Below are 18,695 nucleotides of genomic sequence, written 5' to 3'. Positions count from 1 at the left end.
AAAATCCAGCATTTTTTCAAAAAAAACCTTGGCGCCTAAAGGGTTAACTCACTATACATATAGACTGACTTCTCGTAATGTTAAATCAGGTAGACCGTAGTCCATATTTGACCGTTTGAAAAAAAAAATGACCAAAAAGTTCTCAAAAGGATTTTGACTATTATAAAAATATAGACTGCTTCTGATGTTAAATAAGCCATACAGAAGTCCAAATTTGACCTTTTGAACCTATTTCTGGACAGAGACCTTGAACTTTAACCATACTATACAAATTTCTCATACTATACAGACTTCTCGTGATGCTATATCAGATACTAAAGAGTAGCTACTAAAGAGTCCTCGATCTTGCACTTTCTATACATACTCATAGACTCCTTCTAATGCTACATAAGCCATATAGATGTCCATTTCTGACCTTTTGAACTTATTTCTGATCTACAACATTTTTCAAACTATATAAAGTTATATACTCCTTCTGATGATAAATCAGCTATACAGAGGTCCCCTTTTGACCTACTGAACATATTTCTGGCCAAAGAGTTCTTGAACATTTTCTTGCTATACTACAGATTGGCTTCATGTGATGTTATATTACCCAGCCAGCAGTCAATTTTCACCCACTGAAAATATTTCTGGCCAAGAGTCCGTGAACATTAACTCACTATACATATAGACTGACTTCTCGTAATGTTAAATCAGGCAGACCATAGTCCATACTTGACCTTTTGAACCTATTTCTGGACAGAGACCTTGAACTTTAACCATACTAAACAAATTTCTCATACTATACAGACTTCTCGTGATGTTATATCAGCTACTAAAGAGTTAGCTACTAAAGAGTCCTCGATCTTGGACTTTCTATACATACTCATAGACTCCTTCTGATGCTTAAAAAGCCATATAGATGTCCATTTCTGACCTTTTGAACTTATTTCTGGTCAAAGTGCCTACAACATTTTTCAAACTATATAAAGTTATATACACCTTCTGATGATAAATCAGCTATACCAGAGGTCCCCTTTTGACCTACTGAACATGTTTCTGGCCAAAGAGTTCTTGAACATTTTCTTGCTATACTACAGATTGGCTTCATGTGAATGTTATATTACCCAGCCAGCAGTCAATTTTCACCCACTGAAAATATTTCTGGCCAAGAGTCCGTGAACATTAACTCACTATACATATAGACTGATTTCTCGTAATGTTAAATCAGGCAGACCGTAGTCCATATTTGACCATTTGAAAAAAAAAAATGTGAATACATATAGACTGACTTCTCGTAATGTTAAATCAGGCAGACCGTAGTTCATATTTGACCGTTTGAAAAAAAAAAATGACCAAAAAGTTCTCAAAAGGATTTTGACTGTTATAAAAATATAGATTCCTTCTGATGTTAAATAAGCCATACAGAAGTCCATATTTTACTTTTTGAACCTATTTCTGGACAGAGACCTTGAACTTTAACCATACTAAACAAATTTCTCATACTATACAGACTTCTCGTGATGTTATATCAGCTACTAAAGAGTTAGCTACTAAAGAGTCCTTGATCTTGGACTTTCTATACATACTCATAGACTCCTTCTGATGCTTAAAAAGCCATATAGATGTCCATTTCTGACCTTTTGAACTTATTTCTGGTCAAAGTGCCTACAACATTTTTCAAACTATATAAAGTTATATACACCTTCTGATGATAAATCAGCTATACCAGAGGTCCCCTTTTGACCTACTGAACATGTTTCTGGCCAAAGAGTTCTTGAACATTTTCTTACTATACTACAGATTGGCTTCATGTGAATGTTATATTACCCAGCCAGCAGTCAATTTTCACCCACTGAAAATATTTCTGGCCAAGAGTCCGTGAACTTTAACTCACTATACATATAGACTGACTTCTCGTAAGGTTAAATAAGGCAGACCGTAGTCCATGTTAGACCGTTTGAAAAAAAAAAATGACCAAAGAGTTCTCAAAAGGATTTTGACTATTATAAAAATATAGATTCCTTCTGATGTTAAATAAGCCATACAGAAGTCCATATTTGACTTTTTGAACCTATTTCTGGACAGAGACCTTGAACTTTAACCATACTATACAAATTTCTCATACTATACAGACTTCTCGTGATGTTATATCAGCTACTAAAGAGTAGCTACTAAAGAGTCCTCGATCTTGGACTTTCTATACATACTCATAGACTCCTTCTAATGCTACATAAGCCATATAGATGTCCATTTCTGACCTTTTGAACTTATTTCTGGTCAAAGTGTCTACAACATTTTTCAAACTATATAAAGTTATATACACCTTCTGATGATAAATCAGCTATACAGAGGTCCCCTTTTGACCTACTGAACATATTTCTGGCCAAAGAGTTCTTGAACATTATCTTGCTATACTACAGATTGGCTTCATGTGATGTTATATTACCCAGCCAGCAGTCAATTTTCACCCACTGAAAATATTTCTGGCCAAGAGTCCGTGAACATTAACTCAGTATACATATAGACTGACTTCTCGTAATGTTAAATCAGGCAGACCGTAGTCCATATTTGACCGTTTGAACAAAAAAAAATGGCCAAAGAGTTCTCAAAAGGATTTTGACTATTATAAAAATATAGACTGCTTCTGATGTTAAATAAGCCATACAGAAGTCCATATTTGACCTTTTGAACCTATTTCTGGACAGAGACCTTGAACTTTAACCATACTATACAAATTTCTCATACTATACAGACTTCTTGTGATGTTATATCAGCTACTAAAGAGTACTCGATCTTGGACTTTCTATACATACTCATAGACTCCTTCTAATGCTACATAAGCCATATAGATGTCCATTTCTGACCTTTTGAACTTATTTCTGATCTACAACATTTTTCAAACTATATAAAGTTATATACTCCTTCTGATGATAAATCAGCTATACAGAGGTCCCCTTTTGACCTACTGAACATATTTCTGGCCAAAGAGTTCTTGAACATTTTCTTGCTATACTACAGATTGGCTTCATGTGATGTTATATTACCCAGCCAGCAGTCAATTTTCACCCACTGAAAATATTTCTGGCCAAGAGTCCGTGAACATTAACTCACTATACATATAGACTGACTTCTCGTAATGTTAAATCAGGCAGACCGTAGTCCATATTTGACCTTTTGAACCTATTTCTGGACAGAGACCTTGAACTTTAACCATACTATACAAATTTCTCATACTATACAGACTTCTCGTGATGTTATATCAGCTACTAAAGAGTTAGCTACTAAAGAGTCTTCAATCATGGACTTTCTATACATACTCATAGACTCCTTCTGATGCTTCATAAGCCATATAGATGTCCATTTCTGACCTTTTGAACTTATTTCTGGTCAAAGTGTCTACAAAATTTTTCAAACTATATAAAGTTATATACAGCGTCTGATGATAAATCAGCTATACAGAGGTCCCCTTTTGACCTACTGAACATATTTCTGGCCAAAGAGTTCTTGAACATTTATCTTGCTATACTACAGATTGGCTTCATGTGATGTTATATTACCCAGCCAGCAGTCAATTTTCACCCACTGAAAATATTTCTGCACAGAGTCCGTGAACATTAACTCACTATACATATAGACTGACTTCTCGTAATGTTAAATCAGGCAGACCGTAGTCCCTATTTGACCGTTTGAAAAAAAAAGACCAAAAAGTTCTCAAAAGGATTTTGACTATTATAAAAATATAGACTGCTTCTGATGTTAAATAAGCCATACAGAAGTCCAAATTTGACCTTTTGAACCTATTTCTGGACAGAGACCTTGAACTTTAACCATACTATACAACTTTCTCATACTATACAGACTTCTCGTGATGCTATATCAGATACTAAAGAGTAGCTACTAAAGAGTCCTCGATCTTGGACTTTCTATACATACTCATAGACTCCTTCTAATGCTACATAAGCCATATAGATGTCCATTTCTGACCTTTTGAACTTATTTCTGGTCAAAGTGTCTACAAAATTTTTCAAACTATATAAAGTTATATACAGCTTCTGATGATAAATCAGCTATACAGAGGTCCCCTTTTGACCTACTGAACATTTTTCTGGCCAAAGAGTTCTTGAACTTTATCTTGCTATACTACAGATTGGCTTCATGTGATGTTATATTACCCAGCCAGCAGTCAATTTTCAACCACTGAAAATATTTCTGGCCAATAGTCCGTGAACATTAACTCACTATACATATAGACTGACTTCTCGTAATGTTAAATCAGGCAGACCGTAGTCCCTATTTGACCGTTTGAAGAAAAAAAAAGACCAAAAAGTTCTTAAAAGGATTTTGACTATTATAAAAATATACACTGCTTCTGATGTTAAATAAGCCATACAGAAGTCCAAATTTGACCTTTTGAACCTATTTCTGGACAGAGACGTTGAACTTTAACCATACTATACAAATTTATCATACTATACAGACTTTTCGTGATGTTATATCAGCTACTAAAGAGTAGCTACTAAAGAGTCCTCGATCTTGGACTTTCTATACATACTCATAGACTCCTTCTGATGCTTCATAAGCCATATAGATGTCCATTTCTGACCTTTTGAACTTATTTCTGGTCTAAGTGCCTAAAATTTTTTTCAAACTATATAAAGTTATATACACCTTCTGATGATAAATCAGCTATACCAGAGGTCCCCTTTTGACCTACTGAACATATTTCTGGCAAAAAGTGTTCTTGAACATTTTCTTGCTATACTACAGATTGGCTTCATGTGATGTTATATTACCCAGCCAGCAGTCAATTTTCACCCACTGAAAATATTTCTGGCCAAGAGTCCGTGAACATTAACTCACTATACATATAGACTGACTTCTCGTAATGTTAAATCAGGCAGACCGTAGTCCATATTTGACCGTACGAAAAAAAAAATGACCAAAGAGTTCTCAAAAGGATTTTGACTATTATAAAAATTGTAGCGAATACGACTTTGGGTAAATTTGAATTAGCTCAATAATATAGGGAATTTTGGAAATATTAATAATTATGACTCATGTTCATAATTCATAAGTCGCATATACATTTATTTTATCAATTATAGAGATTAACTGGTTCTGTAACTGATCTAATCGTTATTCGTCCAGCGAGTAACGGTGAGATTATCACAGTTAAGAAGGGTTATCTCTTTACAAACTCCAAGAAAGTTTAGGTTCTGGCCACGAACAGTAAACTTTATGAGTTTATTAATTAAAACTACTGAATGTAGTCTAATATCGAGCTTGTAGCTGGATCTTTTGTTTCATTGACTTTAGAATGGTGGGTTTTCAAACACAGAGACAGTGAAAAGTATAAATGGTTTTTAATAAATGTGACTAAAGATTATATGAGCTACGAATAGAAACGTACGTAAAAATGCAAACAATAAACACAAACAAACATTTAAACAATAATAACATACGTGATAAGAATAAAATGAAATGAAAGAAAGAAAGAGAGAAATAGAGAGAAGGGAAAAGCTAGTAATTGTTACATACAGAAACCTAAACGACGGACCCCAGAAAAGCAGCTTTTATCAGATAAATATACTTGCACGTCTGTTCTCTGTTTGGTTGATGCTGAAAGCGCGGACGAGGTCCTGTTTCGACTGCGTCTTCCGGTGTCGCGGGAAGCTTGAAAAGGCTCACTGAAATGTAACGTTACCGAGAAAGTTCGTCTTCATCTTCCGTGAAGGAAGAGGCAAATATAACTTAGTTGCAAAGGAACGGCTGCTACGACTCGAACATGTGTTTGTCCGAGGCCTTCCGGGATGTTCCTCGGGGAAGCGTCGCGCCGGTAGAAGAGGAGGAAGGATGAGAGCGAGGTGAGAGAGAGAGAGGTGAGAGAGCCCGCTGTGTTTTGAAGGAGCTCAAGTCACGCCCCCTTGCGTGCGTGACCCAATCGCCTGGGAGGACGTATTGTGGTCATGTCCTTTCATTTGGAAAGGTACACGCCTCTTCTAACTAATGCTGGCGGAATAAACTTCGTTCATAAACATTTATAAAACTGGTATTAATCAAATAATGCATCCTCTAATATTCTGTGCTAAATATTCAACACCGTTGTGTTCTTCTGAACAAAACAATACCGCGAATGACAATTCTGTTAGTCAACAACACAAAGAAACAGGATTTCTCGTGATTACATGCATATTAAACTGATTACATATCAATAAAGCTTATAGATATCGTATTTCGGGTATAAGTATCATAAGCACAGCAAGAAATACATTTTAAACATTTTAAAAAGGTAATTTTGACCACAAGTGGTCGGGCATGATAAGGAGTCTGTGTTTTGTGTGTGTGTATGCAGAGTCGTGCACACGTGGAACCGCGTGGTGAACTTTGTCCTTCCTTTTCAGGGTGAATATCTTCTTGAGTTGATGAGATTAACTCAGGGGACCTGACCGAGCATCTGCTAACACTGTTGTTTTGTTTTGAGGGGTTAATCAGTACCTTTTGTTTGTTGATTAGATTTGATTGATCAACACAAAGGCAGACCTGATCATCTGCTTTCCGTTACAAAATATAGACTGCTTCTGATGTTAAATAAGCCATACAGAAGTCCAAATTTGACCTTTTGAACCTATTTCTGGACAGAGACCTTGAACTTTAACCGTACTATACAAATTTCTCATACTATACAGACTTCTCGTGATGTTATATCAGATACTAAAGAGTAGCTACTAAAGAGTCCTCGATCTTGGACTTTCTATACATACTCATAGACTCCTTCTAATGCTACATAAGCCATATAGATGTCCATTTCTGACCTTTTGAACTTATTTCTGGTCAAAGTGTCTACAACATTTTTCAAACTATATAAAGTTATATACTCCTTCTGATGATAAATCAGCTATACAGAGGTCCCCTTTTGACCTACTGAACATATTTCTGGCCAAAGAGTTCTTGAACATTATCTTGCTATACTACAGATTGGCTTCATGTGATGTTATATTACCCAGCCAGCAGTCAATTTTCACCCACTGAAAATATTTCTGGCCAAGAGTCCGTGAACATTAACTCACTATACATATAGACTGACTTCTCGTAATGTTAAATCAGGCAGACCGTAGTCCATATTTGACCGTTTGAAAAAAAAAAATGACCAAAAAGTTCTCAAAAGGATTTTGACTATTATAAAAATATAGATTCCTTCTGATGTTAAATAAGCCATACAGAAGTCCATATTTGACCTTTTGAACCTATTTCTGGACAGAGACCTTGAACTTTAACCATACTATACAAATTTCTCATACTATACAGACTTCTTGTGATGTTATATCAGCTACTAAAGAGTAGCTACTAAAGAGTCCTCGATCTTGGACTTTCTATACATACTCATAGACTCCTTCTGATGCATCATAAGCCATATAGATGTCCATTTCTGACCTTTTGAACTTATTTCTGGTCAAAGTGCCTACAAAATTTCTCAAACTATATAAAGTTATATACACCTTCTGATGATAAATCAGCTATACCAGAGGTCCCCTTTTGACCTACTGAACATATTTCTGGCCAAAGAGTTCTTGAACATTTTCTTGCTATACAACAGATTGGCTTCATGTGATGTTATATTACCCAGCCAGCAGTCAATTTTCACCCACTGAAAATATTTCTGGCCAAGAGTCTGTGAACATTAACTCACTATACATATAGACTGACTTCTCGTAATGTTAAATCAGGCAGACCGTAGTCCATATTTGTGTCACAATCCACAAGTAGAAAACAAGGATAGGATCCAAATGCAGTAAGTATTATTTATTAGGGTAATCCAATCTCATAACAGTCCAGGCAGGGGTCAAAACCAAAGTAGCAATCCAACAAGAACAATACAAACAGACAAGAACAGAACTCTGAAGTGGCGTGATACATACAACAAGGACTCCATAACAAACACTAAACAGGCAGGGTATTTATACACAGGGAAATTACAATGATAATGGGAAACAGGCTGAGTGCAATGATCAGTGATAAGGGACAGCTGAGTGCAATGAAAAGACAAGGATCATGGGGAATGTAGTTCAAGAGTGTGCTGGACACCGTGAGGAAGGAGGACATCTAGTGGTGACCCAAAGAACATAAACCAGACACTGTGACATAACCCCCCCTCTACGGAGTGGCTCCCAGACACTCCAAGACAGGACACGGAACAAAACAAGAGTTCAGGAGGGAGGTGGCACGGTGGAGGATCAGGGGGAGGGACGGGGGGCCAGGTCCATGAAGGGAAACAGAAACAGGGGGTAACAGACTCAAAGGGGGCCAGGGTGACACAGACAGTCCAACGGCCGACCAGGGCGGAGACGACAGTTCATCGAGGGGCCTGGACAGAGGAGACGACCCCTCGGGCGGCCAGGGCGGAGACGACCCCTCGGGCGGCCAGGGCGGAGACGACCCCTCGGGCGGCCAGGGCGGAGACGACCCCTCGGGCGGCCAGGGCGGAGACGACCCCTCGGGCGGCGTAACTGACACCAACGGCTCAGGCACTGGAACTGGCACCACCGACTCAGGCACTGGAACTGGCACCACCGGCTCAGGCACTGGAACTGGCACCACCGGCTCAGGCACTGGAACTGGCACCACCGGCTCAGGCACTGGAACTGGCACCACCGGCTCAGGCACTGGAACTGGCACCACCGGCTCAGGCACTGGAACTGGCACCACCGGCTCAGGCACTGGAACTGGCACCACCGGCCCAAGTGTGTGCGTAGCCCACTCACACCACATGGCTGTGGCCATAATGGCCAGTGTCGCGGTCACTGAGGGCTCAGGAACAGCCGGCTCAGGCTCAGGAACAGACACAGGAACAGGAACAGACACCACCGGCTCAGGAACAGACACTGGCTCCGGCTCAGGAACAGACACTGGCTCCGGCTCAGGAACAGACACTGGCTCCGGCTCAGGAACAGACACTGGCTCCGGCTCAGGAACAGACACTGGCTCCGGCTCAGGAACAGACACTACCAGCCCAGGAACAGACACCACCAGCTCGGCGGTGAAAATCCTCTCCGAAGACACAGGCTCAGCGGCGGCCATCTTGTCCGAAGACACAGGCTCGGCAGACGTGACGTGAACAGTCTCTGGATCGACAGACGTGACGTGAACAGTTTCTGGATCGTCAGATGTGCGCCTTCTCCCCCTTCTCCGTCCGCGATGGCGAGACGGCGGCTCCGATCCATCCCTCACGAGTCCAGGGTCAAAAGGGGGCCATGGCGGAGAGTGATGTTGGCTTTCCTCTCGACCACTCACTGCTCTGCGACCTCCCCGGGTCCCACGGAAAATGACTAGGCGGGATCCCTCAAAACCAATTCCTCTCTCCCGCTCGATGGCTGGGGAAGAAACACGGGCAAACATACCGCTGGATCCTTGGTGTGACGGAGTCCTTCTGTCACGATCCACAAGTAGAAAACAAGGATAGGATCCAAATGCAGTAAGTATTATTTATTAGGGTAATCCAATCTCATAACAGTCCAGGCAGGGGTCAAAACCAAAGTAGCAATCCAACAAGAACAATACAAACAGACAAGAACAGACCTCTGAAGTGGCGTGATACATACAACAAGGACTCCATAACAAACACTAAACAGGCAGGGTATTTATACACAGGGAAATGACAATGATAATGGGAAACAGGCTGAGTGCAATGATCAGTGATAAGGGACAGCTAAGTGCAATGAAAAGACAAGGATCATGGGGAATGTAGTTCAAGAGTGTGCTGGACACCGTGAGGAAGGAGGACATCTAGTGGTGACCCAAAGAACATAAACCAGACACTGTGACAATTTGACCGTTTGAAAAAAAAAATGACCAAAAAGTTCTCAAAAGGATTTTGACTGTTATAAAAATATAGATTCCTTCTGATGTTAAATAAGCCATACAGAAGTCCAAATTTGACCTTTTGAACCTATTTCTGGACAGAGACCTTGAACTTTAACCATACTATACAAATTTCTCATACTATACAGACTTCTCGTGATGCTATATCAGATACTAAAGAGTAGCTACTAAAGAGTCCTCGATCTTGGACTTTCTATACATACTCATAGACTCCTTCTAATGCTACATAAGCCATATAGATGTCCATTTCTGACCTTTTAAACTTATTTCTGGTCTACAACATTTTTCAAACTATATAAAGTTATATACTCCTTCTGATGATAAATCAGCTATACAGAGGTCCCCTTTTGACCTACTGAACATATTTCTGGCCAAAGAGTTCTTGAACATTATCTTGCTATACTACAGATTGGCTTCATGTGATGTTATATTACCCAGCCAGCAGTCAATTTTCACCCGCTGAAAATATTTCTGGCCAAGAGTCCATGAACATTAACTCACTATACATATAGACTGACTTCTCGTAATGTTAAATCAGGCAGACCGTAGTCCATATTTGACCGTTTGAAAAAAAAAATGACCAAAGAGTTCTCTAAAGGATTTTGACTATTATAAAAATATAGATACCTTCTGATGTTAAATAAGCCATACAGAAGTCCAAATTTGACCTTTTGAACCTATTTCTGGACAGAGACCTTGAACTTTAACCATACTATACAAATTTCTCATACTATACAGACTTCTCGTGATGTTATATCAGCTACTAAAGAGTAGCTACTAAACAGTCCTCGATCTTGGACTTTCTATACATACTCATAGACTCCATCTAATGCTACATAAGACATATAGATGTCCATTTCTGACCTTTTGAACTTATTTATGCTCAAAAGTTTTTAAACTATATAAAGTTATAGACTCTTTCTGATGATAAATCAGCTATTCAGAGGTCTACTCAGCTACTCAAGGTCTCAAGTTTTGACCTACTGAACATATTTCTGGCCAAAGAGTTCTTGAACATTATCTTGCTAAACTACAGACTGACTTCTTGTGATGTTATATTAATCAGCCAGTAGTCAATTTTCACCCATTGAACATATTTCTGGCCAGAGTCCGTGACCATTAACTCACTATACATATAGACTGACTTCTCGTAATGTTAAATCAGGCAGACAGTAGTCCATATTTGACCGATTGAAAAAAGTAATGGACTAAAGAGTTCTCAAAAGGATTTTGTCTATCATAAACTCAGAGACTCCTTCTGATGCTAAATCAGCCATACAGAAGTCCATACTTGACCTACCGAAAAGAGTCCTTAAATTCCTTAAAGAGTCCTTAATTATCACTATACATTCAGATTGATGACATACTGAATTGTTTTTTTTTTCAGAGAGTCTACTTGACCTCTCTATATATACTCGTTGACTCTTTATTGTCACGTCAAGCTATACAGAAGTCCATTATTGACCCAAAGAACATATTTCCGGCCAAAGAGTCCTCGATCTTGGGCTTTCTATACATACTCTTTCTGATTCTTCATAAGCTATATAGATGTCCATATCTGGCGAATTGTAAATATTTTTGGCAAAAAGTTCCTCTCAAGTTAACTTACTAAATACTCATAGACTTCTTCTGATAATACATCTCTTTAACAGGCTGATGCCTGGCTGATTTAACATCAGAAGGAGTCTATAAGTTTATATAGTTTAAAACCTTTTGAGGACCCATGAAATGTTCAATAAGTCAGATTTGGACTTTTATATGAAGCATCAGAAGGAATCTATAAATATGTATAGAAAGATCAAGATTGAGGACTCTTTGGCCAATAATATGTTCAGTAGGTCAATTCTGTCTCTCTGGCTGATGAAACATCAGGAGTCAATAAGCATGAATAGAAAGTTCAAGATCAATTACTCTTCGGTCAGAAATATGCTCAATATTTCAAATCTGAAATACTGTATGGCTGAAGAAACATCAAGAAAGAGTCTGAGTGTGTTTAGAAAGTTCACGATCAAGGACTCTTTTGCCAAAAAAAATGTTCAGTAGGTCATTTATGGTAAGCTGATTAAACATTTTTATTTAAAAAGATCAAGTTTATAGAGTCTTTGGGCAGAAATATGTTCAGTAGGTCAATTATGGACAATGTCTGGCTGATGAATCATCATAAGTAAATTAGCATGTATAGAAAGCTCAAGACCGAGGACTCTTTTAACAGAAATATTTTCAGCGTGTCAATTATGGACTACTGTCTGGATGATGAAACTCTTGAAAAAGTCAATGAGCATGTATAGAAAGTTCAAGTTCATAGACTCGTTGGCCAGAAATGTGTTCATCAGACAGTATGGACAATTGTTTGGCCGATGTATTATCTGAAAGAGTCTGTAAGTATGAATAGAAAGTTCAAGATCAAGGACTCTTCAGTCAGAAATATGCTCAATATGTCAAATCTGAACTACTGTATGGCTGTAGAATCAATGAGCATGTATGGAGTGTTCAAGATCGAGGACTCTTTTACCAGAAATATTTTCAGCAGGTCAAATATGGACTGCTGTCTGGCTGATGAAAAACTAGGAGTCAATATGCACAATTGTCTGGCCGATTTACTATCTGAAAGCGTCTATAAATAGTCTATAAGTATGAATAGAAAGTTCAAGATCAAGGACTCTTCTGTCAGAAAATATGTTCAATATGTCAAATCTAAACTAATGTATGGCTGAAGAAACTAAATAAGGCGTCACTGAGAATGTATAGAAAGTTCAAGATCGAGGACTCTTTTACTAGAAATATGTTCAGGAGGTCAATTATTGACTATTGTCTGCTTGATGAAACATCGGAAGGAGTCAATGAGCATGTATAGAAAGTTCACAGACTCGTTGGCCAGAAATGTGTTCAATAGTCAATATCTACAATTGTCTGACCGATGTACTATCTGAAAGAGTCTATAAGTATGAATAGAAAGTTCAAGATCGAGGACTCTTCGGTCAGAAATATGTTCATGTCATCAAATCAGAACTACTGCATGGCTGATGAAACACCAGAAAGAGTCTAGGATTATGTTAAAAAAGTTCAAGATTGGGACTTTTTTGCTAGAAATATGTTCAGTAGGTCAAATATGGACTGCTGTCTGGCTGATGAAACATCAGAAGTCAACGATTGTGAATAGAAAGTTCAAGTTCAAAGACTCTTCGGGTAGGAATATGTTCAGTGGGTCAATTATGGACAATTGTCTGTCTGATGAATCATCATAAGTAGTCAATGAACATGTATAGAAAGTTCAAAATCGAGGACTCTTACCAGAAATATTTTCAGCAGGTCAATTATGGACTACTCTCTGGCTGATGAAACACTAAAAGGAGTCAGTGAGCATGTACAGTATGTTCAAGTTCATGGACTTGTTGGCCAGAAATATGTTCAATAATTAATATGGACAATTGTCTATCCGATGTACTGTCTGAAAGAGTCTATAATTATGAATAGAAAGTTCAAGATCAAGGACTCTTCGGTCAGAAATATGTTCAACGTCAAATCTGGACTTCTGTATGGCTGAAGAAACATCAGAAGAAGTAAATGATTATGTATAGAAAGTTCAAGTTTATGGACTCTTCGGGCAGAAAAATGTTCAATTGGTCCAATTTTGAAATACTATATTGTTCTTGTAAAATCAGGAGTAAATGAGTATGTATAGAAAAATTTTCATAGACTCTTTGGTCAGAAATAGGTCATATTGATACAATACAATACTGTATTGCTCTTGTAACATCAGAAGGAGTCAATTTATATGTAGAGAGAAATCAAGTTCATAAACCCATTGCCCAGAAATGAGTTTAGTAGTCAATTATGGATATTTTTTTGGCTGAAGTACTATCTGAAAGCATCTATGAGTATGTATAGAAAGATCAAGGACTTTTCAAGCCAGAAATATGTTGAAATATGTTCCAGCCTGCCTGATGAAAAATCAGAAGGAGATAGTAATTATGTATAGATAATTAAAGTTCCAGGTCTCTTTGACCAGATATATGTTCATTGGGTCAAATTTGGACTAACAATATGGTTGATGAAACATCAAAAGTAGTCTATGAGAACGCATATAAACATACCCTTTGATGACTCTTTGGCTAGAAATATGTTCTCTTGGTCAAATATGGACTACTATATGGTGGATGTAAAATCAAAAATAGTTTAGAAGGAACAGTAAGTTAAACTTTGATGATTCTTTTGCCAGAAATATGTTCAGTAGGTCAATAATGGACTTCTGTCTCAATGATGAATCATCAGAACAAGCCTATGAGTCAGAGGTCTGATGAGCCTATGAGATAGAACGATCAAGATCGAGGACACTATGGGTATAGAAATGTTCAATAGGTCAAATTTGAAGTATTGTATGGCTGATGAAACATCAGAAGGATTGTAAGAGAAATTAAGTCTAGAAATTTAAAGTTTAAGGTCTCATGTCTAGAAATATGTTCAAAATATAAAATTTGAGCTACTGTTCAAATTCATCGGACAGCAGATCGGATAGAAGATACATCGGAAGCAGTCTATGAGTATGTTTAAAGTTCAAGATCGAGGACTCTATGGTCAGAAATATATTCAGTGGGTCAAGTATGGACATATGATGAAACTGATGAAACATCGGAAGCAGTCAATGAGCATGTATAGAAAGGTCAAGATCAGGGACTCGTTGACCATAAATATGTTCAGTAGATCAAATATGGACTTTTGTATGGCTAATGTATTATTAAGAGAAGTCAATAAGCAGAGAAAGTTAATGTTCAAAGACTCTTAAATATGTGTTCAAAAGTTCAAATAGGAACCTCCATAAAGAGATATGGCTGAATTAAGAAACCCTTTGAGGACCATTTGACCAAAAATAAGTTCAATAGATCAAATATGTAATTCTATGTGGCTTATGAGCCATCAGAAGGGGACTAGGAGTGAGAATGCAAAGTTCAAGACTGAAACTCGTTTCCAGAAATATGTTCCTTGGGTCAAATATGGACTAACTTCTTGGGAAGTGACGATGGCGCCTGTGTTTGGCTTTGCCGCGTCCCAGATACTTATTTTAATATGCCTTTTAATGCCACTATTCCTGTCCACAAAAGTATCAGCAACCTTGGTTTACGATCGGCAATTGCTAATGCGAATTAGAGTTGAAATGACCGGTTTTATGGGTATCGATGATCCACCTCCATTACCACCCTGTGTTCGTTTGTACATACCTGGTCACAATCTCACGCTGCACTGCGACGGGAGAAGAAAGTCAGCGTACCTGCCCAAGAAGCGTGGGAAACGGAGGAGGCGAGGGACCAGAGCAGGTTTTCAGGTTAAGAATCGCTGCTTATGGAAATACTCCCTTGCTGTCAACCGGACGGACTGCCTGCTTGTGGATTATAATCCTTTACTTTTCTACCAACCGGGCTTTGCCTGGCCTTGGATCCCCGAAAGAGCATCCTATTTGTGGCCAGTGTTTCCAGATGCGTCCGGTGGATTGCTGAAGAGACACCCCCCCCCCCACCTTGGCCAGGCCCGTCGTGGACTGTCTGCGCTTAGGACTATCGAGTGCACATCATCTGCCATTTCTGAAGACTCAGTCATTTCTTCTGTGAATGTGTGCTTGTTAAATGCCCGTTCTGTCACGAATAAGGCGCATATTTTGAATGATCTGATTGTAAGGCAAAATCTGGACTTTCTATTACTTACAGAAACTTGGCAACGCAACGCGGAATTTATTCAAAAATGAGCTGTGTCCTGTTGGCTGCTCGTATATTGGATCCCCTCGTCTTTCTGGCCGCGGTGGAGGTCTCGCCATGGTATGGAGAGATAGCTACCACTGTCAACTGGTGAGCGTGGAAACTTTTTCCTCTTTTGAACTTCAAATCACGAGAGTTGGTCGGATAAAGCCGTTCTACTGCATCCTCATTTATCGTCCGCCTTGTCCTGCTGGGCAGTTCTTAACAGAGTTTACGGACTTCATGTCATCCGTTATTAATTTTGAAAAATTATTAATGGTTGGGGATTTTAATTTTCACACTGAAGTTGCTGATAATCATGCTGCAAAAGAGTTTCTTAGTATTACGGATTCACATAATCTAAAGCAGCATGTTCATGGACCCACACATACTGGTGGTCATACATTAGACCTGGTTTTTACTTTAGGTTTGGATGTCGATGCATTATGTTGTGAAGATATGTCGATTAGTGACCATAAGTGCATCTTTTTTAATCTTTCTACTATTGCAGACCCGCCTTGTCAGAATCGTCTGATAAAATCACGCATTATTACGCAAACAACTGTTGAGCAATTTAGCTCTCGATTTGACTGTGATTTTAATTTGATGGGTTGTAAAAAATATGTTGAGCTCTTAATGCAATCTTTTAATAATGTCCGCTCTTCCGTCTTGGACGAAGTGGCCCCTTTAAAGATAAAAATTAAACCCATCTGTAACACCACGCCTTGGATGACGGAAGATGTGCGTTGTTTCAGGAGGAGGTGCCGTACCATCGAACGCCTGTGGAAATCAACCGGGCTTGAAGTGCACCGCCTGTATCTTAAGGAACTTATGCAGGATTTTAACGATTTAGTTGCGAAATGCAGGGCTGCCTATTTTTCTAATCTAATCTCCTCCTCTAAGCGTAACCCTAAGATATTATTTGATACCATACATAATATTGTATCACCCCCAGCAGCTGTGACAACAATTGATCCTCAAAATGATTGTGATAGACTGATGTCCTTTTTTATTGATAAGGTGCAGTCTATTAGATCAAATATTCTGCATGGACCACACTTTATTGTCGATGATATTCGTTCAGCTAGGCCGATTACCATTGAGTCTTTTAAACCAATCACTCTTCCAGATTTGCTAAATTTGATTAATAAAATGAATATATCCTCCTGTCCACAAGATATTAGGCTATACCATCTTCATTATTCTTAAAAGCACTCCCTGCAATTGGTACTAGTATAGTAGATATTATCAATTGTTCACTGGCCTCAGGCTGTGTTCCGTCTTATTTTAAACATGCCACTATTCATCCTATAATAAAAAAAGCCTAATTTAGATCCAGCAGTTTTGAAGAACTATCGGCCAATTTCAAAGTTGCCATTGCTGTCTAAAATTCTAGAGAAAGTTGTTGCTAATCAACTTACTGCTGTATTAGAGAACTTGGAATTGTATGATAAATTTCAGTCAGGATTTAGGAAGAGACACTCGACTGAGACCGCTTTAGTGAGAGTTAATAACGACCTTCAAGTGGCATCGGATGCAGGCCTATGTTCAGTGTTGGTACTTTTGGATCTGAGTTCTGCCTTTGATACTGTGGATCACAATATTATGATTATGATATTGCGCGAGTGGGTCGGCGTGTCAGGAGTGGCCCTAGATTGGTTTAGCTCATATCTTACAGATAGAAGTTTTGACGTATCTATTGGTGATTTTAAATCTGCCTCGTCACCCCTGCTTTGTGGTGTTCCACAGGGTTCTGTGTTGGGCCCAATATTGTTTATTTTATACTTGTTTCCTCTGGGTCAGATCATACAAGATTTTAATATTTCCTATCATTTTTACGCAGATGACATTCAGCTTCACTTTACCTTCCGGCGAAATGAGTCATCCAAACTTTCGAGGCTTTTAGATTGTATAGATGTCATAAACAGCTGGATGGCCGAAAGTTTTTTGCAGCTGAATCCAGATAATACTGAGGTTTTAATTGTAGCACCAGACAATGCTATACCTCTGATTATACAGGACATTGGACCTTTGGCATCTGCTGTGCGGCCTAGTTTAAGGAACCTTGGGATTATATTTGATAAATCCTTATCTTTTGAAACCCACATTAAATCCTTGACCAAATCATGTTTTTTTCATTTACGTAATATTAGTAAATTGAGGTCTGTGGTCTCTCAGTCGGAACTGGAGATGCTCATTCATGCTTTTATTTCATCCCGTATTGATTACTGTAACTCACTTTTTTCTTCACTCAATAAATCTGTTCTTCATCGACTACAATCCATTCAAAATTCAGCTGCTAGGTTACTTACCCGATCAAATAGGCGCACCCACATCACCCCAATACTCTGTTCCCTTCATTGGCTTCCTGTAACTTACAGGATCCAATTCAAAATTCTCACCATAACATATCGAGCCTTATATGGCCAGGCCCCTTCTTATCTTGCGGATTTAATTCATTTTCATACACCTCTCCGGTCCCTCAGATCTAATAATCAAAATCTGCTAGCTACGCCACGAACCCCACGAGACAAGTGAAGACTCACTTGTTTAAGTTAGCTTTTGGGTGATCTATGTTGTAGATGTTGTTAATTTTATCTGTTTCAATTGATTTCAAAGTGTTTTATTATGTTTTATTGTCTATTGTACAGCGCCTTGTGACCCATTGGGCCCTATCTTGCACCCAGCGCAATTGACTTTGTACACCGACGCATATATCATTCCTATTTTACACGCGCGCAAAGCGCGCTTTTCCCTCCACAGAAGCACGTCGCTAAACTAGGGAATGAACTTGCGCTCCCTGGGCGGTTCAGCGCAAAAAAGGAGGCGTGTTCCGGCGCAAACGTTCCTTCATGCTATTTTGCAGGTTTAGAAAACAATTGCGCCACTATAACCAGGAAAAAATAGTTTAAAGTCAGTGGCGCGTTGCGCATGTTATTCATATGCTATTTTAAGGGTGCATGCTTGGCCATAATCAATGTAGCATGTGCACAACGCGCATACAATTTGATTCTCTCATCTACACAGAAGCAGCAGTTTTCATTTTTGCAAATCATACATTATTACGATAGATAGATAGATAGACAATTTATTATAAAAGCATACATC

This window comes from Scardinius erythrophthalmus (assembly GCF_964197995.2).
Source record: "Scardinius erythrophthalmus genome assembly, chromosome: 21".
Taxonomy (NCBI): Eukaryota; Metazoa; Chordata; class Actinopteri; order Cypriniformes; family Leuciscidae; genus Scardinius; species Scardinius erythrophthalmus.
The sequence above is the reverse complement of the archived record's forward strand: the minus strand, read 5'-3'. Positions refer to the sequence as shown.